The 27,254-nt window shown below is 42.6% G+C and overlaps 1 protein-coding gene and 1 long non-coding RNA gene across 9 annotated transcripts in view; one reads left to right on the plus strand and one right to left on the minus strand.

Annotated features, from left to right (window-relative positions):
• Positions 1-161: 161 nt before the first annotated feature.
• On the minus strand, positions 162-1,397 carry LOC121135915. The gene is made up of 2 exons (XR_005873028.1): positions 1,026-1,397; positions 162-907 (listed from the first exon to the last, which is right to left on the minus strand). It is a non-coding gene; the product is annotated as an uncharacterized LOC121135915 (long non-coding RNA).
• Positions 1,398-1,708: 311 nt separating this feature from the next.
• Ankrd11 (ankyrin repeat domain 11) overlaps positions 1,709-27,254 on the plus strand; it is a 144,850-nt gene continuing 119,304 nt past the window's right edge. For 6 of the 8 annotated variants that reach the window (XM_040735288.1, XM_040735300.1, XM_040735278.1 and 3 more), the window contains exon 1: positions 1,709-1,791. The gene's annotated coding sequence lies outside the window, so the exon portion shown is untranslated. The remainder of the gene's footprint in view (positions 1,792-27,254) is intronic. The other 2 variants (XM_013115634.3, XM_005073141.4) reach the window with 1 other exon arrangement.

The following is a 27,254-nucleotide window of genomic DNA, read 5'->3' on the forward strand; positions in this document are numbered from 1 at the left end:
TCGTCTACAGAGCTATTTCCAAGATAGCCAGGGCTACACAGAGAAACCTTGTCTTAAAAACAAACAACCCCCCAAAACCTAAAGCCCCCAAACAAACAAGCATAAATATTGATTTTGGTTACTTAGCTTTTCTGGTTTAAGAGTACATAAATGCACTTAAGTAGGACAGGGAGGTTTTTTTATTGGTAGATTTTATTTTTTATGTGTATAGATGCTTGTTGTGCCTATATATATGTGTGTATACCAGTGCGTATCTGTCGAGACCCTACAAGAGGGTGTTGGATTCTCCAGAACTGGAGTTATGAATTCTGGGAATAGAACCCAATGCTCTGGAAAAGTAGCCAGTGCTCTTAACTGATGAGTCATCTCTCCAGTCTCCAAAGGATTTATTCGATGTGTATTTTGTATGTGTGAATCCCCTCCATCTTTGACTACCTGATATTTTATTTTCTGAAACAGGGTCTCACTGTGTAGCCCTAGTTTGCCTGCCTCTGTCTCCTGAGTGCTGGGATTAAAAGGCATACACCACCAGACTGCTCTTGAACTCGAAATGTACCCAACAATGCACTCCGGATCCTACTGCTTCAGTCACTGCAGCGCTGGGATAATATCCTGTGCTTTGGATTTTTAGCTCGTTTGCAAACCAAATCTACTACACAAACCATTATTAAACATTTTCGCGTTCTGTAAACAGTAAGGCATGTGACTTTGAGACTTTGCAGCCTGAGATTCGTCTTCTTTCCTTGGTTCTATGAAGTTCGAGGTGAAGTTTCTTGAGCTGGGGGAGGGAGGCAGTCGAAGCGCAGAGGTCTAAGGAAAACCGACGGGTAGCGTCTGGAGCTCCCCACATCCCGGTTGCTAACGTGGCTCTCGGTGCTCAGAGCGAAGCGCTGTCCAAGAACACCTCCTGGAAAGAGCCGAAACGCGGGTGGGGGCTTGATCTTCGTGGCCACCAACCTGATTTTGCTACTTCAAGAGCCCCGGTTGGCAGGAGCCACGATTTCTCGAAGCCCACACAGACTTACAGGCGACACGTGACCGCGTGCTGCAACACAAGTCCCGTCAGTACCGCACACATCTAACCTTCCGACTCCTTCGACAACAACCTTGTTTCTGGACCGCGTTCTCATCACTTCCGGCACAGAATAAGGCCAATCGTCGTACCTCGTAGCGCAAGACCCACCGTCTGGGATGGTACGGCAGCCAATCTAGTTACCTTTTCCGCCGGTGTCTCGTATACATACTGCACAATTTTGTCCAATCATTCCCGGGACGTCTTCCTAGTCCCACCTCAGATCTGTTACGGAAGCCGTCAGGCCGCCGGCGCCCTTTCACCCCGGGATCGCATTTCCTCCTCGACGTGACGTGAGCGGCCCCTGCTGCTCTGCTGGGCGGGCCAATGGCGGTGGCGGATACGGCGAGCCAATGGGCGGGAGCCTCTCATGCGGCCGGCGCCCGCCGCAGCCGCCGCTGGGTCCTGGAGCCAGAGGCCGCCCGCGACAGAGCGCTATGGACCGAGGGCCTCAGCCGGGGAGGCGCCGCGGCGGAGTCCGCGGCCAGACTCACCCACAGTAGCGTCCGCTCGAACGCCGGTGTCCCGCGTGAGCTTTTGCGCACTGAGGGCGGGCTTGCATCCCGTCGGTCCGGCACTCACCGCAGCCCACAGCCCGTGAGCCACCGTCGCCTTCCCGCCCGGGCCGCGCGGCCCGGGAAACGCGGCCGCGGGCTGCATGGGCAGCGCCCGCGCCCCGCCGCCGTTCCGCCGCGGAGCCGCGTCGCCCTCGAAGCCGGGTGAGACGCGCCGCAAACCTGGGACTAGTGGTCGGGGCGGGCGCCGGGCGTTCCCGCGGCCTTGCGGCCTGCAGGCCTCCTCCACTGCCCGACTCCGCGGGTGCTCCTGGGCGGGCCGGGCTCCGGGAGAGGCTGGTCGGTGGGCCGCGGGGGTCCTGAGAACGGCCATGAGGGGCTGAGGGCGGGCTCCGAAGCGAGCTTCGGGCGTCCCAGGGGTCGGTCGGCCGTGAGGGTACTGAGGGAGGGCTCCGCGGCGGGCCGGGGTGGCTGTGAAGCTCGAGGGCGGGCCTCGGTTGAGGGGCGATGGTGGGTCAGTGGGTCTTGAGTCTCTGTGAGGACGACGGCGGGTTCCCGGGGGTCCCTGGGGTCTGCAGTGGTGTGGGGCGCCGACCTCTGACCCTCGGGAGGGGCCCCGTCGCTGGGCTGGTGGTAGTTGTTATTCCCAGCGTCCCTATTATTATCGTGTTTTGAAATGGGAGCAGGCGGCCCTCGGGCTGCGAGCCGAGCCGGAGGGGGCGGGCGAGCCGGGGACCTGGAGCTGCGGGGTGCGGAGGCGCGCAGGCCCGAGTGGGGGCAGGAATGCGGGGTGGCGGGGGGCGTCTGGGGGAGGGGAAGGCGGGACTGGGGGCGAGTGGGAGGAAAGCTGTGTAGGCGACGGCTGCAGCAGCAGCCCTTGGCCTCAAGGAACAATGTGAGACGTTGCTTGAAATGTTAATTTCCGTTCCTCATTTCATCATCCCCTGGCAAGGCGGTAGCTGTGAGTGTGAGTGCGGGTGTGTATGTGCGCGCGCGCGCGCGTGTGTACGTGTGTGCAGGGTTGGCCTTGCCACATGGATCCAGTCCCCTCACAGACGGATGTGCGGTTCAGTTCCTATGTATGTGGCTTGGTGTGTAGTCTGATTTTTTACTGAGGCCTTGTCTTGACCTGGTGTTCCAGTAGGGTTTTCTTTTTGTTGTGTTTCTGGAAAGCTTGTCTAGCATAACTGCTTACAGGGGTTTTGGAAGTCTTGTGAAGGTTAATCTGGTCCTTAGTAAGGCTCTATGCGCTGAAATCTCCTGGTTATATGTGTGTTTTATGTGTCTAGTGTTTCATAGTAGTTACTGCAGTCATGGAAGATTTACATCCACTTGAGAACAGTGTAATTTTACAAATTTTCTGATAGAAAAATCAGGTTCTGTGGTCTTTTGGACACATCCCTAACATTCCAGTAAACTGAATAAAAGTACACAATTGTGAACGTAAAAACTTACTTAGGTTATTGGGTCCTTAGGGGATGAGGAGACTTATTCAGCAAAACGTAGGTGACCCGGGTTGTGGAAAAAGCTATCGAAATAGTTAACTGTGTTAGGTGTGTGGGATCCCAGTTTGGTATAACTTGGATAGTTCCACGGCAGTCTCCAAGAGTGTTACTTGCTTGCCCCGAAACCTTACTCTTGTACATTGGTTGCCTTGAAGATCTAGAGTTCTGTTTATGTATTTTGAAATGATTACACAAATACTCTGATGTCACTTTGCAGCTATACATAAACGGAAAAATGCCTTGCTTAACTTTGATTGTGACCCTTGGATTGGATCTCCATATAGCTGATGTTTCCTCCCCCACACTCCATTCAGCTGTTGTTCTCTTTTCTGTAGTTTCACGCTTAAGAGCAGGATCTCATGTGATAGGCTGGCCATCCTGAATGGAATGGGATGGGGGGAACAAAGGCCAAGTTGCTATGACATTTTTCTCTTCTTTGTGCTTGCCTCTTGCTTTTCCTTGAAAAGCAACCTAAAAGATATTGCTAAATTTGACCTCAGCTTGATTCTTTAGGAGTATTTATTTTTATTTTCCTCTCTTTTTCTTTTTGTGTGGTAAACAATGTACAACACAATTTACCAGACATTCTAAAGTATCACCTAGTTTTGAATTCCTCATTTACAGTTCTAACTTTCTACCAGCCAACTTGCATTTTTCTGTTAGATGCTTTTCTGTAAACTAGCCTTGTTAATCATGCAGGGCTATCAGAGTTTTTCATCTCACTAAACCAGATGGGCTACTGATGACTAGTGGCTGTCATGTTAGCTATAATTACAATGTTGATTTAGTGACAAGAATTTTCTACAAATAGAGCTAAAGAAACTATGCTGTTTGAGTTTAAGAATATTTTTCTAGAACCTTTGTGTGTGGATACCTAAGTGAGTTTGACATGGTAAAATTATGTTCATCAAATATAAGAGGAGGGTTATTTTTGCATATTGGCAGTGAGCCCATCATCAATTAAATAACATAATTAGAAAGCATCAGTAAATGCTGGTTCAGAGCATAATCTGCATTTGTTGCCAAAATAAGTGTTTTGATCTGTCCATTACCCCATGTAAGTCCCTTCATCCCTCAAATGGTAAGTGTAATGGATGAGCTTCTCTTAATAGCAAGATATTTGCTAGTTAATAGGTGAAAATGATGATGCATTGCATGTCTGACCGCATGCTGTGACAGTTTATTACTGCTGTTTAGGCAGTGCTCTGAGACTGAACATGGCTCTTGTGGTAACTTTAAACAAAAATCGAATGAACTCAAATAACTAGGAGTTATTGTCTTGAAATGTTTAGAGTATGTGTTCTCATTTGAATTTCAAATGGAATTTCTATCCAATTCAGCTTTCTCAGTTTTGTCTTAAAGCTATATGAAAGAGGGTGTCAGTCATCAGCTCCAGAACTCAGGCAGTTGGATAATTGGCATGGAAAGCCTTTTTAGGCTTAGGAAATAATCTGCTTTAATGACTACTTCATTAATTCCTATAGATATTTTTATTCTTAAGTGACTTGTTTGTTTGATGGATATTTGTGGTATCTCTTAAAGTAGAATTTAGCTTTGTGTTTGAGTGGCTGTTTTTGTTATTCTGTATTTTTAAAATATCATTTAATTATCCTGTCCAATAAATTTTCCTTGTAGTTAATTTTTAAACACAAACACAATTCAATTTTTTTTATAGTTTCAAGTAGTCCATGCTATCATTGAACTCCTTATGTAGTAGAAGACAACCTTGGAATTCTGAGTCTCCTCTTAACTACCACCCAGTGCTAGGATAGTATAAGCATGTGGTACCACCCAAGGCTTCTTGAATACTAGGCAAGAGTTGTACCAATTGAGTTACATATCTGATCCCTCAAACAACGACAGAAACAGAGACAGAGAATTTTATTTATCTCTTAAATTTATTATATATACACATATATATGTATAAATGCATTGGTGTTTTGCCTTCATGTATGACTGTGTGAGTCTGTCAGATCCCCTGGAACTGGAGTCACAGACAGCTGTGAGCTGCCATGTGGGTGCTGGGAATTGAACCTGGGTCCTCTGAAGGGCTGTCAGTGCTCTTAACTGCTGAGCCATCTCTCCAGCCCCCATGTGTGTATTTTTTTTTTTTTTTTTTTTTTTTTGGTTTTTCGAGACAAGGTTTCTCTGTATTGTTTTGGAGGCTGTCCTGGAACTTGTTCTGAAGACCAGGCTGGCCTCGAACTCACAGAGATCCACCTGCCTCTGCCTCCCGAGTGCTGGGATTAAAGGCGTGCGCCACCAACGTCCGGCCCCCATGTGTGTATTTTAAATATGATTGAAGTTGGGTCTGTGCTTGCTGCCAAGTCTGATGACCAGACTTTGATACCCAGATTCTACATGGTAGAGAGAACTGATTCCTTCAAGTTGTCCTATGAGTTTTGCATGTATCCAGTGGCACAGGACCCCCCCCCAAAAAGCAAAACAACCCAAACCAAACACAAAACAGCAATAACAAAGAAGATACAACCTAACTTTGATTCTGCTGAGATTCTTGGTCCTGTCACTCTTTAAAAGAATGAGTACCCAGGTAGTTGGTCGCTCATGCCTTTAATCATCAGGACTCGAGGCAGAGGCAGGCAGATATCTCTGTGAGTTCAAGGGCAACCTGGTCTACAAAGCTACACAGAAAACCCTGTCTTGAAAAAAACAAGAAGAATGAGTACCATGGCCTTTTGTTTTCTAGATTGGATCTCATACTTTATACTTGGGGTTTGACATACTGCTTGTCTGCTGAGTGTCCTCCTGGCTTCTCATACTCCTTCCTCTTCCTTTGGGTTTTAGTTCAGTATTACTTCCTCTTAATACAATTTCTTCCTTTCCCCTCCCTCCCTTTCTTTGTTTAAGACAAGGTCTCATATATATCCATATTAGCTCTGTGTGGTTGAGAATGACCTTGAATTTCTGATCTTTCTATACCTAGTATACTAGAGTAACTGGTATACACTGTCATACTCTGTTTAATCCATGCTTGGGATTCAGCTCAGGGCTGCTTGCAAGCTATAGAAACAGTTTCCTGATTGAACTATATTTCTAGGCCCTCCCACTCTAGATCCTTCACCCCCCCAGGGTTTCTCTGTGTAGCTCTGGCTGTCTGGCTGTTGTCCTGGAACTCACAGGGATTAAAGGTTCGTGCCACCATCGCACAATGTCCCCTTCTTTTTTAGACAGGGTCCTTTTTTTTTTTTCCTTTTAAACCTTTGAGACACGGTTTCTCTGTGTAAGTCCAGGCTGTCCTGGAATTCCCTCTGTGTAGATCAGACTGGCCTTGAACTCAGAGATATGACTGCCTCTGCCTCCCAAATACTGAGATTAAAGTTGTCCACCTCTCCCCTGTAACTTGACTGTGCCTTATAAAGCTTGGGCTAGTTTTGAACTGTAACTGAGGTCATGTTGTTATTGAAACTTCTTAATCAGCACTCTCAAGGAAAGTGCCCCCCTACTTTGTTACAGCCACAAAGAACTTAACGCAAAATTTATCAACTATTTAATACTTGGTTTGATATGTTATCCCTGTCTTTTTTCCTACTGCAAAGATAATGTTGTGTGCTTTAATGAAAATAAAGATGATCTCATTGGTAACTGGCCCAGCCCTGAGTGTTACAGGAGAGTCAGAATTGTTTTAACAAATATTTGTGGAATTGTTTAGAGCAGAAGTTCTCAAGCTGTGGGTTGAGACCCCTTTGGGGGTCCAGTGACCCTCTCACTGGGGTTGCCTAAGACAATTGGAAAACAGGTATTTACATTACAATTCATAATAGTAGTAAAGTTACAGTTATGAAGTAGCAATGAAAATAACTTCAGGGTTAGGAACTGTATTAAAGGGAAGATTGGTTTAAAGCTTGTATATGGAAGTATATGAATACTTTTGATTGGGGAAATTGATATTGGCTAGAAATTCTTCTTTGTGCTGCTTTGCTTCCCCATTAGTCTTCATTACAAATTTGCCTTTGTAGTTTAGCTGAAGTTGTGGGACATAGCTTTCACAATTGATACAGAATAAGAAAAAGGTAGAAGTTTGCTTATTTATTTATTTATTTAATTTTTTGTGGGAAGAAAATTGCTTTCTGTGAAAGAAATTTCAGTGGGACTTTTTCAGGTCAAAGGAAAAGTCTACAAGCAGTTTCTATTCTGATGTCCACACCCTTCCTGTAAGGTCCCAGGGTTGTGGTTTGGTGGAGACTAAGGCTAGGCTGTGTGTATGAAGTCTGCTGTTGCTACTCATGGGGAAGAAGTGTTTTACCTGTGGTGAGCACCTTCTACCTAAAGGCAACATGAACAGTGGTTTACTGCCATAGTGGGGTCCTATGGAAACTTCAGCTGTTGGCCTTGTGTGGTAGTGAACACCTTTAATATCTGCAGGGGAATCTTTGAGTTCCAGGCCAGCCTGGTCTACAGAGTTCAGTCCACCCAGAGCTACACAGATTCTATTTCAGAGCAAGCACGTAAAAGCAAGTAAACAGCTCTCTCTCCAAACGTTTTTGGGGGGAAATATGCCAAAGTGGAGCTACATACTTTTGTTTTCCCTTGTAGGCCTAGGTTTTCTTTTCTTCTTCTTCTTCTTCTTTTTTTTTTTTTTTTTTGAGTATCTCTCATGTAGTCCAGGCTGCTAGCTCCTAATCCTCTAGTTCTGGAATGTTGGGATTACAGTGTACTCTGTGTGTGTGTGTGTGTGTGTGTGTGTGTGTCTGTCTGTCTGTCTCCCCCCCACATAATTAAGTAAATTTTTTTCACCAACGCCCAGCAAATGAATTTTTATTTTGAGACAGAGTTCTCTATGTAGCCCTGGCTGTCTTTGAACTCAGAGATCTGCCTCTCTACCTCCTGAGTGTGCTGGGATCAAAGGTGTGTTCTGCCACTGCCCAGCTAAACGATCTGTTTTTATTTTTTCTGCATATATGTAGTGCACTTCATGCCATGCCTGGGGCCTGTAGAGGTCAGAAGAATTTGTTATGTCATATCTTCTGGAACTAAAGTTATGTACAGTTAGTTGTAAGTCACTACATGGGTGTTGGGAATTGAACTTGGGTCCTGTAAGAGTATCAAGTACTTTTTAAACTCCTGAGTCATTGTTCTAGCTCTAGGCTAATAGTCCTTCTAAATTTTAAAATAGGAATCTGGTGATTGGGTTGTAGCTTTGTACAGCACCTGCCCATCATGCTCTAGGCATTGGTTCCTCTGAGCACCATAACAGGAGAATATTTATGTAGCTGGCAAATGGCATCTATCTGTCTGTCTATCAGTTGAGAAAGGGTTTCTTTGCGTATCCTTGGCTTTCCTGGAATTCCCTCTGTAGACCAGGCAGGCCTTGAACTGAGATCCACTAGCCTCTGCCTTGCAGTTACTGGGATTAAAGGCAGGTGCCACCACTGCCCAGCAGCAAACTTTTTATTTTTTAATATTTTTGTTTCTGTGTAATTAGGCTGATCTCAAAACTTGTAATTGTCTCTGTGTAATTAGGCTGATCTCAAAACTTGTAATTGTCTTCCCTTAGCTTTCTGAATGGTTGAATTACAGATATGTACTAAGACATCAGGATAGAAGTTTGCCTTTGAAAAGAAAATTATGTTTGGGAGATGGAGGCTTAGTTCTTGGTTTTGGTTAAGTGGGCTGAGTTTGTTTGATTTAATCATTTGGGTGATATAGAAGGATGGAACAGTTGGCTCTGGTTTGAACCAATTAGACACAATTCTAGATTTGAGAAATCCCACGGTTCTATAGCTAGTTCTGTGAGTAAAGAATTAAGTGGATTTATAGCAAGAACACAAATCTACAAGATTGTTCAGAAGCTGAAAGTCTTGTGGATAATCAAGGGTGCTTGGGTGACTACTTCCCATTAAGCCCCAGGCTGTGGTGCTGTAGAAGGATCTGGTTGGGCACAAGCACTGTTTCAAAGGCATTGTCTTTACTGGCTGCCTAAGGCCAAGCTTTAAGCTTCTGTCTTGTCCTGGCAACATTGTGGTAAGTTATTATCTTGAAAATCTGTAGATACTCTTTTTCTACTTGTAAAGCAATCATGTGCATCAGTTTATTATCAGAAAACGTCGGCTAAATATTTACTTATTTGGGTTTTTCCAGACAAGGTTTCTCTGTGTACCCCTGGCTGTCCTGAAACTCACTGTAGACCAGACTGGCTTCGAACTCAATAGAGATCTTCCTGCCTTTGCCCCCCCAGGTGCTGGGTTAAAGACATATGCTACCACTGCCCAGCAGTTGACTTTTTATTAAGAAAACAAAAACATTTTGATTATTTAGATAATTTTTTTATTTCAAGATTAAGATTGCACAAAATATTTCTGCTTGTTACACTGAAATTTGAAAAGTGACCTTGGATTGGGGAGTATAGCTTAGTTGTAGCTTGCCTGATCTTTCTCTTTTTCTTTTTTTTTAGTTTTTCAAGGCAGGGTTTCTCTGTATTGCTTTGGAACTTGTTCTGTAGACCAGGCTGGCTTAGAACTCACAGAGATCTGCTTGACTCTTGCCTCCCTAGTGCTGGGATTAAAGGCGTGCACCACCAACGCCCTGCCTGAAAAACTATTTCTTATTCTTAACACTTTTATTAATATTGGGGCTGGAGAGATGGCCCAGGAGTTAAGAGCATTGACTATTCTTACAGAGGACTTGATTTAAAAAAGTTAGTTTTCCATTGCTTTCCTTAGTAGCCTAGGGCCTTGTGCATTCTATGCAAGTGCTCTACCACTGAGTTACACCCCCAGCTCACTTGACCATGTTTCTAAATGTGGTTTTTACATCCTTGTAGAACAGGAAATAAAAGACCTACAAAACCCCAAAGCAACACTTTTGAAAGAATTAACTGAAAAAATCATTAGTGGGAATAAGAACACTAGCTTCTCTTGCAGAGGGCCCATGTTTGAGCTCCTATATAGTAGCTCAAAAATGTCTATAATTCCAGTTGCTCATTTGTTTCTCCACAGATGTGTGTCTAGGCACTAGGCACACATTTAGTGCACAGACTTACATGCAGGCAAAACACACACACACACACACACACACACACTATTTATTTATGTATGTGGGTCTTCTGTCTGCATATATACTTGCACACCAGAAGAGAGTAGGTATCAGATCCCATAGAACAAGTTGTAGACAGTTGTGAGTCACTATGTGGATACTGGGAATTGAACTCGGGACCCCTGGAAGAACAGCCAAGTGCTCTTTTTTTTTTTTTTTTTTTTTTTTTTTTTGGTTTTTCGAGACAGGGTTTCTCTGTGGCTTTGGAGGCTGTCCTGGAACTAGCTCTTGTAGACCAGGTTGGCCTCAAACTCACAGAGATCCGCCTGCCTCTGCCTCCCAAGTGCTGGGATTAAAGGGGTGCGCCACCAATGCCCGGCAACAGCCAAGTGCTCTTAATGTATGAGAAGTCACTAAGATGGCTGACTAGTTAAAGGATATGCAGAGCAAGTAAAACACCTTTCTGTTGATTGGTTACATAGATGAAACTTGAACTTTTAGAGTCCTGAAAAATAATATTGACAACTTGCTTTGTTATTATTTCATAACCTCGAGGTTGATATTGATTTTAAGGACTTAGCCTTTGTGATTATCTTCAAGGTTTTTGTGTTTTCTTGCCCAGGAAGTGAGAGAGAGAGAGAGAGAGAGAGAGAGAGAGAGAGAGAGAGAGAGAGAGAGAGAGAGAGAGAGAGAGAGAGAGGGAGAGAGGGAGAGAGGGAGAGAGGGAGAGAGGGAGAGAGGGAGAGAGAGAGAGAGAGTGTGTGTGTGTGTGTGTGTGTGTGTGTGTTTTGGACAGTGGTTGGAGACAATGTCTGTCTGACTGGCCTGGAACTTGTTATGTAGACCAGGTTGGCCTGGAAGTCACAGACCTGCCTGCCCTTCCAGAGCTTATTAAAAGTGCCAGTGATGTGGTTTTTTTTTTTTTTTTGGTGGTTCTGGGCCACTAAGTTTTAATTCTGTGTATGTGCGTTCAGGTAATAGTGGTTGTGAGCCGCTTTACGTGGGTGCTGAGATTGAACTCAGGTTCTCTGGAAGAACAGTATGTGGTTTTGCTGTGCTGGATCATCTCTCCAGCCCCTTTTCAAAAATTAGGACATTAGGTTGTTTTTCTTTTTCTTTTCTTTTCTTTTTTCTTTTTTTTTTTGGTTTTTCGAGACAGGGTTTCTCTGTGGCTTTGGAGGCTGTCCTAGAACTCACTTGGTAGTCCAGGCTGGTCTCGAACTCACAGAGATCCGCCTGCCTCTGCCTCCCGAGTGCTGGGATTAAAGGCGTGTGCCATCAACGCCCGGCTCTTTTTTTTTAAGACAAAGTCTGGGCAAGTTGCTGAGGCAGTGCTTGAATTTTGCAGTCCTTTTTTCCTAGTGTCCTGAGTTATGGGATTACAGGCATGCACCACTAGGCTCCAGTCAGCATTTTCTTATAGAAGTTTTTGCACAGTAGACATCTTTAATTATATCTTTTTATGTGAAACTTAATATTTTTTTGTTTGTTTTTTTTTCAAGATAGGGTTTCTCTGTGTAGCCCTGGCTGTCCTCAAACTCAGATTCACCTGCTTCTGCCTCTCAAGTGGTGGGATTCAAGGTGTGCACCATCAGTACCCGGCAAATTTTTTTTAATTGCATTTATTTCTGGGTGTGTGTTTTATGTATGTGTGAGTGCATGTATACCACAGCATATGTGTGAACTTCAGAGGACAACTTGCAGGAGCGGTTGAACTGAGATACTCAATCTTGGTGGCAAACACTTATCCACTTGAGCCATCTCAATAGCCCACAGTTTGAAACTTGGTAATTGGTCTGTGCCTTCCCTTAAAGCGTAATTAATTTAAGCAGAAGTAACATTAGATGTAGCATGTCTTTATATACAATGCAGTTACTCCTGGTTCTGGTAAACTTGCATTATTCTTCTCCCTTTTCAATAATGGAGGCCTTTGAACTTTGCTTTTGAGCTACTTCCTTAGCTGAGGTGACTACCTTTTCTGTTTGTTTTTTGAGACAGGGCCTTTCTATGTAGTCCTGAAACTATGTAGACCAGGGTGACCTCAAACTCATACTGTCTCTCTTGTTTCCCAGAGTGCTGGGACTAAAGGTATATCATCACACTTGGTTGAGGTGCTTGGCTTTAAAAAGATGTTTATGTTTTTGTTTTTTCTTATTGAACTCAGGGCTGATCTACATCCTCTAGCCCTCTATGTTTGTCCCTTCCCCCTTAGTTTTTAAGCATTATCTGTGTATCCCAGACTGGGTTCAAATTTCAATTGTAGATGACTTTGAATTTCTGATTCTTCTGCCTACCTCCACTTCGGGAGTGCTGGGTTTATAGGCATTCAATGCTATGCCTGGCTTCTGTAGTACTGGGAATTAAACCAAGGCCTCATGCATCCTAGGAAAGCACTCTATTCACTGACCAATTATGCTACATTTAAGTCCTATTGATACTTTTTTTTTTTTTTGGAGACAGTCTCTTCTGTGTAATCCTGGCTGTCCAGGAACTCACTGTGTAGACCAGGCTGGTCTTGAATTCACAGATATTTTCATTTTTTAAGAAAAAAAGTTTATTTTAGCTTATGGTTCCAGAAAGGCAGAGAGTTCATAATGGTAGTTAAGGCATGACATAATGGCAGGAGTCGGAAGCAAAGAGATTGTTCACAGGATGTAAGAAGAGAGAGAAAAATAAACAGGAAGTGGGGTGGGAGAGGTTACAGGCTCTCCAAGTCTATTTCTAGTGACACACTTTCTCCAGCAAGGTTAAACCTCCTAAAGGTTCCATAACCTCCCCAAACAGCATGATCACCTGGGAGCCAAGTGTTCAAATTCATGGGCCTATGAAAGACATTTCTCATTTAAACCACCATAGGGGCCATGTTAAATAGTCTGATAGTGAAAATGTCTCCTTAGAATATATTCATTTCTGCCATGTGACTTATAGTCTTCTATCCTAAAAGCTGGCTGTAGCACTTATCTCTGTCCCCTTTCACTTTATTATTATGTGTATATGATATGCATATGTGTGAGGTGCATGTGTGCCACTGTGTGTGGTAAGGTCAGAGTACAAATTTTGGGAGTTCTCTCCTGTATCTAGTCTTTCTCTGTCTGGCACTGCCAGAGTACAGATATGCTACAACACTTGTCTCCTGCTATAGTTTCTGGGGAATCAGCTAAGGTCATCAAACTTGTGTGGCAAACCCTCTTTAAAAGTGTGAGCCTCTTATCAACACTTGTGATTAGATCTACCTGGATAGCCGGGCGTTGGTGGTGCATGCCTTTAATCCCAGCACTCGGGAGGCAGAGACAGGCGGATCACTGTGAGTTCCAGACCAGCCTGGTGAGTGAGTTCCAGGACAAGGCTCCAAAACAATACAGAGAAACCCTGTCTCGAAAAAAAAAAAAAAAAGATCTAGCTGGATACTCCATGTTATTCTACAATTGATGAGTAACCTTAATTTCTCATTCAACACAAGCTAAAGAGAATAGAGCAAGATCTAGATGCTATTTGTTTTGTGCCTACTGTATGTCACACTTCACTCTGCTTGTAGATGCTTAGCATTTGGTTTGGATAGCTCTGGTCTCTTGGGGTTTACATTCTGGAGGGAGAACTGGGTAGTTCACTTCAGAAGAGGAAACAAGATTGTTCAGAAAGTGACAGGTGGAGATCAGAGAGCCTCAAAGTGGGCAATTCGGGCCTCACATATTTTAGCAGAAATTTTAATGTTAGCAGCTTTTATTTATGTCTAAGACAATAAAAGGGAGTCAGAGACTTTCTGTATTTGCCCCCAGAGAGTTTTACAAGGCAGTAGAGAGGGAGTTAGAGATTTTGGTAGTTGCAGGAGCTGGGGGAAGAGTGGAGATCCATGTGTTCAGATATAGGTAAATTTACCTTGGGTTTGGTTTTTCTTTTCTGCCTGTAGTTTCTTTCTCTATTCATGTCAGAACATAGGTAGTTAATTTTTGCTTGAAAAGAATTGGTCTTGAAAGGTCTGCTTATATAAGTCTTGAAAATGGTAATACCTGATAGGACATAATATTTTATGTTAGAAATATTTAATCCATTTAGTCAAGACTAAATAAGAGTGGACAGTTTATTGTTTTATTTTTTTTGTCTTTTTTGAGACAGGACTTCTCTGTGTAACAGAGTCCTGGTTGTCCTGGAACTGACCAGGCTGGCCTTGAACTCACAGGCATCTGTTTGCCTCTGCCTCCCTAGTGCTGGGATTAAAAGCCTGTGCCACTACTTACATATAGTGAGCATTCTTGATTTACCTCAAGTCAGTAGGGGGTAGTTCTTTCCCTGATTGTGAACTTTGGTCTGGTGTCTTTGTTCAGATCTAAGTAGCTTTGGAGTCTTTGGTTTTGTGGGTGGCTCTCATAGTAGGTCTGTTTCTGTCAGTGCTCTGAGTCTTGCTTAACATAATTGCAGGTGAGGAAATAAAGGAGAACGAAAGTACAGTGAAGGAGATAGTCTAAGATGCCTTAACAGTATTGAAACATTAGGCAGTACTGAACCCTATATTTGCTATGTGCTTTCTGATTTCTCCTTTTCACTGAAAGGCTGCACTTTATGGCTCTCTGGTATGTCTGGATAGCTAGAGTCACTTTTGAGTGATTGGACATTCATTGCTAATTAAGAGTGCTTTTTGTTTTCGTTTTTCAAGACAGGGTTTCTTTCTCTGAGTAGCACTGCCTTGGGACTCACCTTGTAGACCAGATTGGCTTCAAACTCACAGAGATCCTTCTGACTCTGCCTCCCAAGTGTTGGGATCAAAGACATGGACCACCACCACACCCAATTTGTTATTCATCTTTTAGACACATTTTCACTACGTAGCCTTAGCTGGCCTGGAATTTGCTATGTAGAACAAACTGTTCTCAAACACATAGGTATCCACCTTTCTCTGCCTTCTGAGAGCTTGAATTAAAGGCATGTGTCATGGCCACACCCAGCCAAGAAAGAGTTTTGAAACAAGCTTTATGGTGTTGACAGTTGAGTGACTGATGGACGCAGAATGATTTAGTTCCTGTTTAGGCAGGCAGGCAGTCAGAAATAGTATACAATTTTATTTTGTCTTTCAAAATCTGTCCATCTGTCTCTCTGTTAATCTAATCTAATCTTATCTAAGGACAAGGTCTTACTCTGTAGCTCTGGCTATCTTGGAACTCAATATGTAGACTAGGCTAGCCTGGAAGCTCTGTCTGCTTCTGCCTCTGGAGTGCTGGGATTAAGGTGTGTGTAACTATGCCTGGCTAGCAATATACATTTTATTTAAAAAATTATAATGAACAGGGCTGGAGAGATGGCTTAGAGGTTAAGAGCACTGTCTGCTCTTCCAGAGGTCATGAGTTCAATTCTCAGCAATCACATGGTGGCTCACAACCATCCATAATGAGATCTGGTGCCCTCTTCTGGCATGCAGACATACATGGAGGCAGAATGTTGTATTCATAATAAATAAATAAAATAAAAAATTAAAGAACATTGACTTTATCTTATGCATATGAATGCTTATCCTGCAAGTATGAATGTGCACCTGGTGTTCAAGGAGGTCAGAAGAGGGCATGATACTAGAGTTAGGAGTGGTTGTGAACCCCCTTGGGTGCTGAAAGCCAAGTCCAGGCCATCTGTAAGAGTAGCAAGTGTTAACTACTGAGCCATTGAAACTGTAGACATTTTTAAAATTTAGTTTTTTTTTTTCCTGGAGTATTCCATGCAATGCTTACTAACTATGAGGGTACTACTGTAAATGTGGCAGCTTGACATTGCTGAAGGGTGCTAGATGCTCTTGAAGAGGCAGATCTCTGTGAGTTCAAGGCCAGTCAGGTCTATACAGAGAAACCCTGTCTTTAAAAAGTAAAACAAGCCGGGTGTTGGTGGTTCACGACTTTAATCCCAGCACTCGGGAGGCAGAGGCAGGCGGATCTCTGTGAGTTCGAGGCTAGCCTGGTCTACAAGAGCGAGTTCCAGGACAGCCTCCAAAGCAATACAGAGAAACCCTGTCTTGAAAAACCAAAAAAAAAAAAAAAAAAAAAAAAAAGACCTAAAATAATAATGGGACATTATTAAATAATAGATTCAGGGAATTATATATGTAATATTGTGACACTAAGCTTTACTTTTGAAAATGGAGCCTCTTACTTCCTGGGGAAAACAAGGTAGGTTGTGGGTATGAAATGGGAGTGGTGAGATTTGTAGCAAATGGGATAATTTATCGGTAATATGTTTCCTTTGTGTGTAGCCTATCATGTGGGTGTTACTTGCAGCTCACATTTATTTTAAAAGTGACTTGTCCAAACTGGATATAATGGTTTATGCCTGCAATCCCAGCACTTGGGAGGCAGAGGCAGGCGGATCTCTGTGAGTTCGAGGCCAGCCTGGTCTACAAGAGCTAGTTCCAGGACAGCCTCCAAAGCTACAGAGAAACCCCGTCTCAAAAAACAAAAACAAAAACAAAAAAAAAAAAAAAAGAAAATTCACTCCCCAAATGTCCCCCCTCCCATCAAATAAAAGAAACAGGTGCAGAAGTGTTCAATGAGTAGCTGGAGAACTAGAACTGGAACTCATGTCCTTTATCAACAGGATTTTTTTTTTTAGATTTCCTCTGTAGATATTTGTCATTAGTGGCTAAGTTCTCTTGTACTTCTGTGAATGCAACTGTCACCTAATAAGATGTAGAGGTGATAGAGAAATCACAGAACATGAGCTAGTGAGTAGGGGCATTTACCATCAAGCCTGATGACCTGAGTTCAACCATTGAGAGCCACAGGGCTGAAGGAGAGAGCTGCCATAGGTTTGTCCTGACAGCCAGAAGTGATCCCCCTCCCCCAATATGTTTAGCGAAAAAGAAATAGAGAAAATCATCAGGTTATAAATTCACAAATTGACTCAGGCCTACCATATGACTCAAAGAAGTAGTTTCACTACGAATAGTTGATACTGGTGTTAATTCCTTCTCTCTCCCCACTTTCCATCTCTTCTAGGTGTTTATGCTTTAGTACTGAGTTACATCCTCAGCCTTATCTTACCTACTAAATGCTCAGGGAGACCTTGAACTTCTTAGCCATAGGCATGCACTAATGTGCTAGCCTGATACTAATTCCCATTTCTGAGTAGATTTTATCTGTTTTCTATTGACCAACAGAATTTGTACAAAAAGCATACAGGGCCAATTAATGTAGGGAAGTAACTTTTTAGATCTCTAAGTAGCCTTCAGTTTTATTGTAGGTTGTCCCTAAGTAAGCTTTAGATGTTTTATATCTGACCTCATTATGTGCAGAAGATAAACATCCCTGCATTAATTTTCTTTTAGTGATGTTACTCTTTTCTGAGCCAATTGCCTGCCACTTCAGGACTGGTTTTCAAGGGACTTGCCAGCGATGTGACTGCTGCTTTGGGAACAAGGGGGCTCCACTGGGCCCCACTGTATATGCAATTAACAAAGGTTGTGTGACCATTTAATGTTCAAACAGCTCATAGGCTCATAGAACTTTTGTATGGTCTCATTCTTGAAAACCTTTAGAATGTTTAAGATTTCATTCTTTTTAATGCCAGGTTTGGTGGCACATACCTCTAATCCCAGCACTTGGAAGACCAAGTTAAAATTGGGAATTCTAGGCTAGCTGGGCTGAACAGAGTGAGACTCTGGTTTGTTTTATTTGAATTTATTTATTTGAATAGTTTAGGGAAATTAATTATTTTAGATTTATTTACTTTATGAGAATAAGTGTTTTGTCTGAATTTATGTATGTGTGTCACATGTGACCTGGTGCTCTAGGAAGTCAGAAGAGGATGTCAGATTCCCTGGAGCAGATGATTGTGAATCACCACGTGGGCACAGGCAACAGAACCCTCTGCAAAAGCAACAAGCACTCTTAATCACTGAGCTCTCTCTCTGGCTCCTTTATTTTAATTACTTACATTTTGAAACAGAGTCTTAATGTATCAGACTGGCCTCAGTCTCCATGTGTAGCCAATGGTGACCTTGAATTTCTGATTTTCCCAAGTGCTTGAACTGTAGGAGTATATCAGTATGCCTGGTTTTATTCAGTGCTGGGAATTGAATCTAGGGTTTCATGCATGCTAGGTAAGAATTCTACCAGCTGAGCTACACTCCCAGTCCTTTTTTAAAAAATTTATTCATGCATGTATGAGTACTCTGTCTACATGTTTCTCCACTTGCCAGCTGAGGGCCTTGGATCCCACTCTAGATGTTTTTGAGCCGCCATGTGGTTGTTGGGAATTAAACTCAGAAGCTCTGGAAGAGCAGCCAGTGCTCTTCACTGCTGAGATACATCTCTCTGGCCCCTTTCCCCTTTTTTGAGATGGGAGTTTCACTTGGAAGCTTAGGCTGGCCTTATGAAGTCACCCCACATCCCAGACTTCAAACTTGCCTCCCTGACACAGTCCCCAATTGCTGACATTACAGCTATCATTCATCATACTCAGCTGAGACCCTTTCTGTTAAAAACAAATAACCCCAAACAGCATCTCATTGTTGAGATATGCTTCTTTGACATTAGAGTTATGGTAATAAGCCCAAAGAATTGTTTATGGGAAAGTTTAATGTGACTGCCACAGGGAGAGATTGCAGTTATAACTGATGCCACGTGTGGCAGAGAGCTGTTTACTACTAGGGAAAGCTGGAAGGAGAGAGTGAAGTGAAGGGCAGTTTCATTCTGGATGTGGCCATCAGGGGACACTTTTGTATCCTTTTTTTGTGTGTGTGTGAGTAGTACATTCAGGTCTTTTGGGAATATTTCTTCTGTGTGATCTTCCTTCTGGGATTTTGGGCTGGGGGAGAATATCCAAGTGTGGTAATGGAAACTTGAGGGTCATTAGCAAAGTAGGGATTTCCTTTCTTTGGAATAGGATGTCATTCTTAAATGCCTGCCTCCCTTTCTGCCTGCCTCCCTTTCTGCTTCCCCCTCTGCCCTCCTGCCCTCACCCCATCTCCAAGAATATGGTTTTAGTTACCTTCTAGTTTTCATCTATCATTCCTTTTTATTATTACATTCACTGTGTGTGCTAGGATTATATAGTTTATATGTGCATTCCTTCCTGTTTCTGAGATCTTGGTTGAATCTTGATCTTGAAGACCACAGGGAGGTGATGGCCCTGTAATCCCAGTTTAGGGAGGCAGAGTTGGAGACCAGCCCAGTATATATACCAAGTTCCAGGCCATTCTGATTATAAAGTGAAACCTGCCACACACACAGCCCCAAAACCCAAACCATGATGTTGTGGTCTGCTCTGGCTGTCCCTGAAGGACCTGCTTGTGCTGCCGCTTTTCAAGTCCAGTAGCTGTTGTGTCCTAGCCTTTGTGTCCCCCCACCCCCGCCGCTTCTGTAATTTTTTTGCGGGGGGGGCGGGTTTTCATGTAGCCCAGACTAATTTGGAACTTGTTATGAAGTAGAGGTTGGCCTGGAACCTCCCAAGTGCTGGGATCGCAAAGAGGTGCCTATATGCTGTGTCCTGCTTCCCTCTTATCCTCTCCTGATTCTCTCCTCCCACTTCTGCCCTCTCCCTCTTGACTCTCCATCCCCCACCTCTTTCCTTCCTCCTTGTTTTCTAATTGGACTGAACTTGAGTTGATGGACCCTTCTGCCTCCCAGTGCTATGTTTATAGGTTATGTCCCACTACACCTGGTTTGGTCCTTGTGTCTAATAGTGCCCCCCCCCCCATGGTTTCTTTGTGTAACAGCTCTGGCTGTCTTGGAACTCACTCTGTAGACCACGCTGACCTTGAACTCACAGAGATCCCCCTGCCTCTGCCTCCCAAGTGCTGGGATTAAAGGCAAGCAACATCACTGCTTGGCTGATGGTTTGCTTTATTTAGATTTTTTTTTTTTTTTGGTTTGGTTTGGTTTGGTTGGTTTGCTTTTTCCAGACACGGTTTCTCTGTATTGCTTTGGAGCCTGTCCCGGAACTCACTCTGTAAACCAGGCTAGCCTCAAACTCCTAGAATCCACCTGCCTCTGCCTTCCGAGTGCTGGGATTAAAGGTGTGTGCCACCAATGCCCAGCTAGTCTTTGTTTTACAAAGATTCTGTTTAGGAATTCACCTTGTAAATATGAAGTACAAAATCAGTTTATTAATAATTTTCACAAAAAGTTTTCTTTTTATTTGATTTTAAAAACTTTTCTTTTAAAGCCTTAGTAAATGAAGAATACATATCAATAAACTATTAGGTTTAATTTTAATATTTGTCAGTGCTCTTTAATGTTTTAAGAACTCTTACTGTATAATCTACTTTCTATCATATCCAGACAGGTCCGTCACCAGTACTCTGAAAACTTGAAAAAACAAAACATGTATTTTGAGGTCAGAAATTGATGACTTGGTTATATTGCTCCATAATTTCTTCACCACTCTGACATTCCAGGAGGGTCACATTTTAAGTGAAGAGTGCATGATGGTGGCTTTGTGAAGAATGCTCATTCCCAAAACACAGACTTGTCTTTCTTTCAGTGAGATGACTTCTTTAGATATAGTAAGTCTTTTTTTTCTCCCAATCCCAGAGGGCCTTTCCTTTAAGTTAGCCTGTGTGTGGAAGTTTGTCCTAGTAAGGGTGGTTGAGTTCTTTTCATGTGCTTGCCAGATGTGAATGAATGGTAAAAGAGTCCATGAGAGCCCAAAATAAGGGGCTATGGATTATTTGGGGAACACTCACAAATATTAATAAGGTTGAGAGCTGCCTCGGTTTTCTGCCCAGGAGCACTGGGAGCTGTGACCAGATATCTGACCATCATCCAAGAGAGAGCTAACATGTACACCTCTCGTTCATCAGTCCACACATAGCACTTCAGACCACACCCAAAAGGTCCAGTACTCTAAAAACACTGGCTAAATGAATTCCCACAATAGGATTGTTTCTCAGACAACTAGAAGGTCCCCTACAACTACTCTTTGTTCTCTTTAACAACACTTTTTTTTTTTTTTTTTGAAGGCACGGTTTCTCTGTATAGCTCTAGCTGTCCTGGAACTCACTCTGTAGATAGTCTGGCCTTGAACTCAGAGATATACTTGCTTTTGCCTCCTGAGTGCTGGATTAAAGGTGTGAGTCACCACTACCCAGCTAGTTGTTGTGTATTTTGTTTTAAAACAACTTGTATGTGTGGAGTCAGAAACCAACTTTCGGGAGTTTTGTTTGCATCATGTGGATCCTGAGTTTTGACTTTAGGTTGTCAGACTTAGCTGCAGTTGCTTTTATTTGTTGAGCCATCTCTGACTCTGAAGTGAGAAAGATGTTTTGATGACAACCACATAATTTTAGATGCTGTAGCAAGATAGACATGAGCAAAAAAAAAAAAAAGATAGACATGCACATAGTGCAAATAATTGAGTCAAGCTGCACGTTCTTCACACTCACTTATGTATTTTAGCAATAAAAATATTGGAGAAACGCTTTGTGGTGCTTTTATACTTAATGTTGGTTCCTTTGAAAGTTCATGTTAGATAAGACCATAGTGAGACCAAAGAAGATCATGTTGCTGTTGCTTCTCTTTTTTTTTTTTCCCACTTTTCTTCCTTTTTGTAGGACTAAGGATTGAATCCTGGGGCCTTGAATATGCTAAGTGCTCAACTATTGAATTACAACCCAGTTCTCTGGTTGTTTTTCTTTCTTCCCCCTTCTTACATCTTCCCCTTTCCTCTTTTTCTTTTTACTCCTCCCTCCCTCCCTCCCTCCCTCCCTCCCTCCCTCCCTCCCTCCCTCCCTCCCTTCCTTCCTTCCTTCCTTTTTCTTTTTTGAAACAGGGTCTCACTATGTAGCACTCACAAAATGATCCACCTACAGGTGGTGAGGCTAAAGGCATGCGCTACCACACCGTGGCTTATACTGTTTTCTAAGCACTTTCTTTGTAGATGTTCACTCATGGGATAGGGCTTTCCAGGACACCCTACTCCTCTTCAAGCTTCATGTATTTCAGCAAGTTACATCTTGTATTCTAGTCTGTACATGCCAATAAATTTTTGTAATATTGTGAGGTGAGTGCCAGAATGATTTTGAAGCCAAGAGGATGACTTCTACACCTTACCTTCTGTTGTGACTCAGAGACAGATTAGAGGGTAGCAAGGAGAGCACCTGTAGGCACTGTAGGGAATTCCAGACTGAGGTAAAAACATGTTAGGGCTGGGGATGTGGCTCAGTGATAGAGTACTTGTGTAGCATATTCAAGATTCTAGATTCAGTTTCCAATACCACAAAATATAATAACACTAAAAGCAAAAATTCCACTCACTGTAAATTCTAAGGGATTTGTTTCTGGTTTCCATATTTTATTACATTTACTGCAATTATAGAGAGATGGAAGGAACTTTTTTTGCATGAAGTACTATATATGTATGTTAAAGTTGTTGACACAAGTGGCACATGTGCAGTAATTGCTTCTTAAAACCCGGTCTTGGATTTTGTTCTGTTAACATGGAGCCTACTGTAACATCAGTGTGTGCTACCATTTGACATAATTTGTCTGTTGCTGATGGACTTGTTTCCAGTGTTTTACTGTAACAGTAATACTTTGTGCATATTCTTGTATTTGTCTTAAGTGTTATCTTTATGAGTTAGGTTCCTAGAATTGCTGGGTCAAGGATTGTAAGTATTTAAGGTTGTGACTTTACCAGATCACTTTGGGTCAAGAGTATACTGACTTTTGCTCAACAGTATATAAAGGTTTCTTTCTTTTTTTAAATTTAACATACGTTTCTGACTCACCTAGCTGATCCTCCCTCTTCCCTGAGTGTTTGTGCATATGTATTCAAGTATATGTTCTTGTGTGTGTTTATGTATGTATGCATGCGTAGGCCAGAAGACATCATAAAACCCTTTGGACCTTGAATTGTAGGTGTTGGCTGGACTTTTGGCTTGTTGCTTTGAAGTGCTGGGTTTTGAACACTGGTAATCACAGTAGTTCATTCAGTGCTCTTTTTTTTTTTTCCTTTTGGTTTTTCGAGACAGGGTTTCTCTTTATTGTTTGGAGGCTGTCCTAGAACTTGCTCTGTAGACCAGGCTGGCCTTGAACTCACAGAGATCTGCCTGCCTCTGCCTCCCAAGTGCTGGGATTAAAGGTGTGCGCCACCAACGATCGGCTTCATTAAGTGCTCTTAACAGCTAAGCCACCCCAGCCAATTATTATTTCTTTCAAAATATCTTTATTTTACAATTTTTTATTTTTGTTTTTTGAGACACATTTTCTCTGTGTAACAGCTCAGGCTGTCCTGGGACTAACTTTGTAGATCAGGCTGATCTGCCTTTGTCTCCTGAGTGCTAAAATTAAAGACATACATTACTACCACCCGACTTATTTTTAAATTTTTAAAAGTTGTGTGTGTAACTAGAATAATAGGCAGTTTCGTCGAGGAGTTGTCTCATGTGGATGCTGGGAAACAAACTTGGGTCCATTGCTGAGCCAACTTGACAGCCCCTGGATTCTTAAAAAAAAAAAAAAGCTGCATGTAGTGGTACATGCCTTTAATCCCAGAACTCCGGAGGCAGAGACAAGCAGATCTTTTGAATTTGAGGCCAGTCTGGTCTACATAGAGAGTGACAGGACAACTAGGGCTACATAGAGAGACCTTGTTCTTAAAAAAAGAAAAGAATATATATTCTTTGACAATTTAACGTATATGATGCATTCTGATCGTATCTAATTTTAAAGACTCTTTCTGTGTCTTTTCTATGTTCTGCCTGTCTTGATTTCACTTTGGGTCAAAAGCAGTAACATGATGTTTGAAATGTGTGATTAACTGGTAACCCTCCTGAAAGTGAAAGGCTTTGCAAGGTTGTGTGTTGGATATGTAGATTTCATAGCAGTTCCTCTGTCTTTGTCTAGAAAATGCTGACAAGTTTCTGGCTAAACAGTTGAGTTTGCCACTGTACAGAATAGTACTTGACAAAGAACAAATGAATATAAAAGCATTGCATGAGTGTTGATGGGACCCCCCTCCTGAACCACCAGTAAACATGCTTTGATTCAAGATCATATGAAGGTCTGGATGAAATGGAAAAGTGGTTTCTTGGACAGTCTTCTCTGAGTTTCCAGAGACGACCAAACAGATTGGGAAGAGAGAATGGCAGCTTTGTGTTTTGGTGGGGTACTGGTACTGACTGTGCATTGCCTGGCTGGCCACATGGGCAGTGGTAGAAATATGGTACTAGGTGGGGCCTCTTAACTTAGGAACTAAACAACAGTTGGTCAGGTGAAAAGACCTTTTAGGGAGATCTGTCCCTAAAGGCTTTATGTCTGTGCTTTGGTAAGTGCTGGGCTGGGGAGCCACACCTAGCTGAGTCAGGAGAGTGTTGCAACCTGCCTGCCCCAACTGGTTGGAGGCAGGTGTGGTGGTTGGATTTGCCTGTCTGGTTCAGTTGCCTCTCCTGATGTGGCCAGGTTTTGGTTTATATTTCTTTTTCCTGTTGGCATGTGAATTACCTTGTTACATAGCAGTCACTTTTCTGTTCTATAAATAGCCTAAAACCAGAGGATACTATGAACTGTTAACATTAGTCTAGTAAGAGTTCTGATTCTCTCTGTAAGGAGAATGACCATCTTGCTTGTGTATAATTCTAAGACCATGCCAAGAATTTAGGGATGTTGAAGATACAGTATTTTTACTTGATTATTTTGTACATTTTTATTGACAGAAAAATTAACTGTGAATATGAGTATGCATAAGCCAAAACCTGTGTATGGAGGTCAGGGGACAACTTGGGAGAGTTCTCTTCTTTCAGAAAGTGTGCTCAGGGGATTGACATCAGGTTTGGGGACAAATGTCCTTACTTGCTGAGCCATCTTGCTAGCCTCTTTGTACGTGCTTGTGTAATTAGCTGAAGTACTTGAGTTGGATTTATTTTTGTTTTTTATTGTTTACTTTTTTGTTCTTGAGACAGGGTCTAATCATGTTACTGGCTGTCCTGGAACTCCTTATATAGACCAGGCTGGCCTCAAACTCCCAGATCCATCCACCTGCTTTTGCCTCTCCTGTGCTTGGATTAATGAAAGCCCATGGTGGGACACCATTCCCAGATTTAAAAACAAAAACAAACAAAAAACCCAAAAGTCGAATGTAGCCCTCAGAGTCTCTGTGTCATGGAAACTGGCTTTGTCCTTCTACTGGTCCTTCTACCACCACATCCCACATGTTGGAATGATGGGTGTGTGTTACCAAGCCTGGCTTCTAGATTTTTCTACATAGAAGTGTTTATTGTTGATACTAATTTTCATATTTCTGTTGTCAATAATGACTTACTCTAGAACTGAAGGTAAATTCAGTTTTATGTGGGCTATAAATAATTAGCATTAATGTTGTAGATGCTGTCTACCTGGTTCTTTATCAAAATCCTTTGTCCAACTTCACTATTTCATTGTAATAGAGAACAGTTTATGTAAAACTGTGTGCTTTATATTTTCTTTTTGGTTGCTATAGAAACCGTGTAGTGTGTTAGTGATTGCTAATGCAGTGCTAGGCTATGTACTATATTCATTCATTCATTCATTCATTCATCTATCAAGACAGGGTTTCTCTGTGGCTTTGTAGGCTGTCCTGGAACTAGCTCTTGTAGACCAGGCTGGTCTCGAACTCACAGAGATCTGCCTGCCTCGTGCTGGGATTAAATGTGCACTACCACCACTCAGCATTAGGTTATGTACTTTTAAAATGGAGTTCTTGCTGGGCGATGGTGGCTCACACCTTTAATCCCAGCACTCAGAAGGCAGAGGCAAGCCTATCTCTGTGAGTTCGAGGCCAGCCTGGTTTTCAAAGAGAGTTCCAGGATCGTCTCCAAAAACTATAGAGAAACCCTGGGGGCTGGAGAGATGGTGGCTCAGTGGTTAAGAGCACTGACTGATCTTCCAGAGGTCCTGAGTTCAATTCCCAGCAACCACATGGTGACTCACAACCATCTGTAATGAGATCTGGTGCCCTCCGCTGGCCTGCAGGCAGAAGACTGTCTACACAAAAAAACAAAAAACAAAAAACAACAATAACAACAAAAAAACCCTTTCTCCACCCTCCTCCCCCAAATGGATCTCTTGGAGTCCACTGCAACAGCAGGATTTAAGGGAGTGTGAAGTGTTCTGAGTTATCCTCTTTTTTACCCGTTTGGTCACAAGAGCTTCGGAACCTGTTTAGTTAGGTGTGGTTTTTCTCTCCTTACCTAAGTGTTATCTATCAGCTTTTGTCCTCCAGTTGAATGCTCATGGCTTTATTTTTACCTGGGTGCTAGTCTGTCTCTTTAGCTTCAGTGGCTATTCAAGAATTTTGTAGGTTTTCTCTGTTCTCTACAATCATTTTGCAGAAAATGCAGTCAGGAGAATCTGTTAAAAAAATGACCTTGTGAGTAACATGTTAAAATTCGTCCTCAGTTGTGAAATTTCCCAATCTAACCCATTCAGCTCTCTGCACTACCCAGGATCGGAAGAGAAGGCAGGGAAGCCTTGTACACACATGTCCAGCCTCCACTTAAGAAAGAAGAGAGGAAAATTGAGTTCATCTATATGAATTCTTGTTCAGTTTTATTCGTGCGTGCATGCGTGTGTGTTTGCGTGCGTGTGTGGAGCACATATGGAGGTTGGGACAACTTTGGGGAGTCAGTTCTCTTGAGATTGAACTCAGGTGGTCAAGCAGTTTTTACTTGACAGCCATCTTGCCCTACTTTACATTTTAAGAATTTTTTTGAGTTTTAGTTTGTAAATTTTGGGTCATTATGTATTGTTTGTGAGTTAAAGCCTTAGCTGTTCACTTTGTAGAACAGGCTGGACTCGAATTCACAGAGATCCGCTTAATTCTACCTACTGAATGCTGGGATTAAAGTCATGCACCACCATTACCTAGCTGCATATTGTAATTTGTAAATCAGCATTGTATTAAATTTATTTTTTTGAAAAAATCCTTGGACTGTAGTAAATGTTGGAAGCTATGAGGTAATTTATGAAGAAGTTGAACTCAGTTTCATTGGTAGAATGTGTACTAGCAGTAGGTAGTGAAGCACATACGTAGTTCTAATGTTTTTCTCTAGAATCAATGCCTGGAAGGTGCTGCCCCTTTGGCCCTCTATCCTAGTGTCATTTGTGTATGGAAGGCAGCATCAGGAAAGAGTGCCAAGACTTCTTTGGATGTTTTGTGTGGGGGTGTGTTTGTTTTTAGCTGCTGTGTGGCCAATCACAAATGCAGTAGTTTAAAGGA

Source organism: Mesocricetus auratus, unplaced genomic scaffold, assembly GCF_017639785.1.
Source record: "Mesocricetus auratus isolate SY011 unplaced genomic scaffold, BCM_Maur_2.0 Super-Scaffold_6723, whole genome shotgun sequence".
Lineage (NCBI taxonomy): Eukaryota > Metazoa > Chordata > Mammalia > Rodentia > Cricetidae > Mesocricetus > Mesocricetus auratus.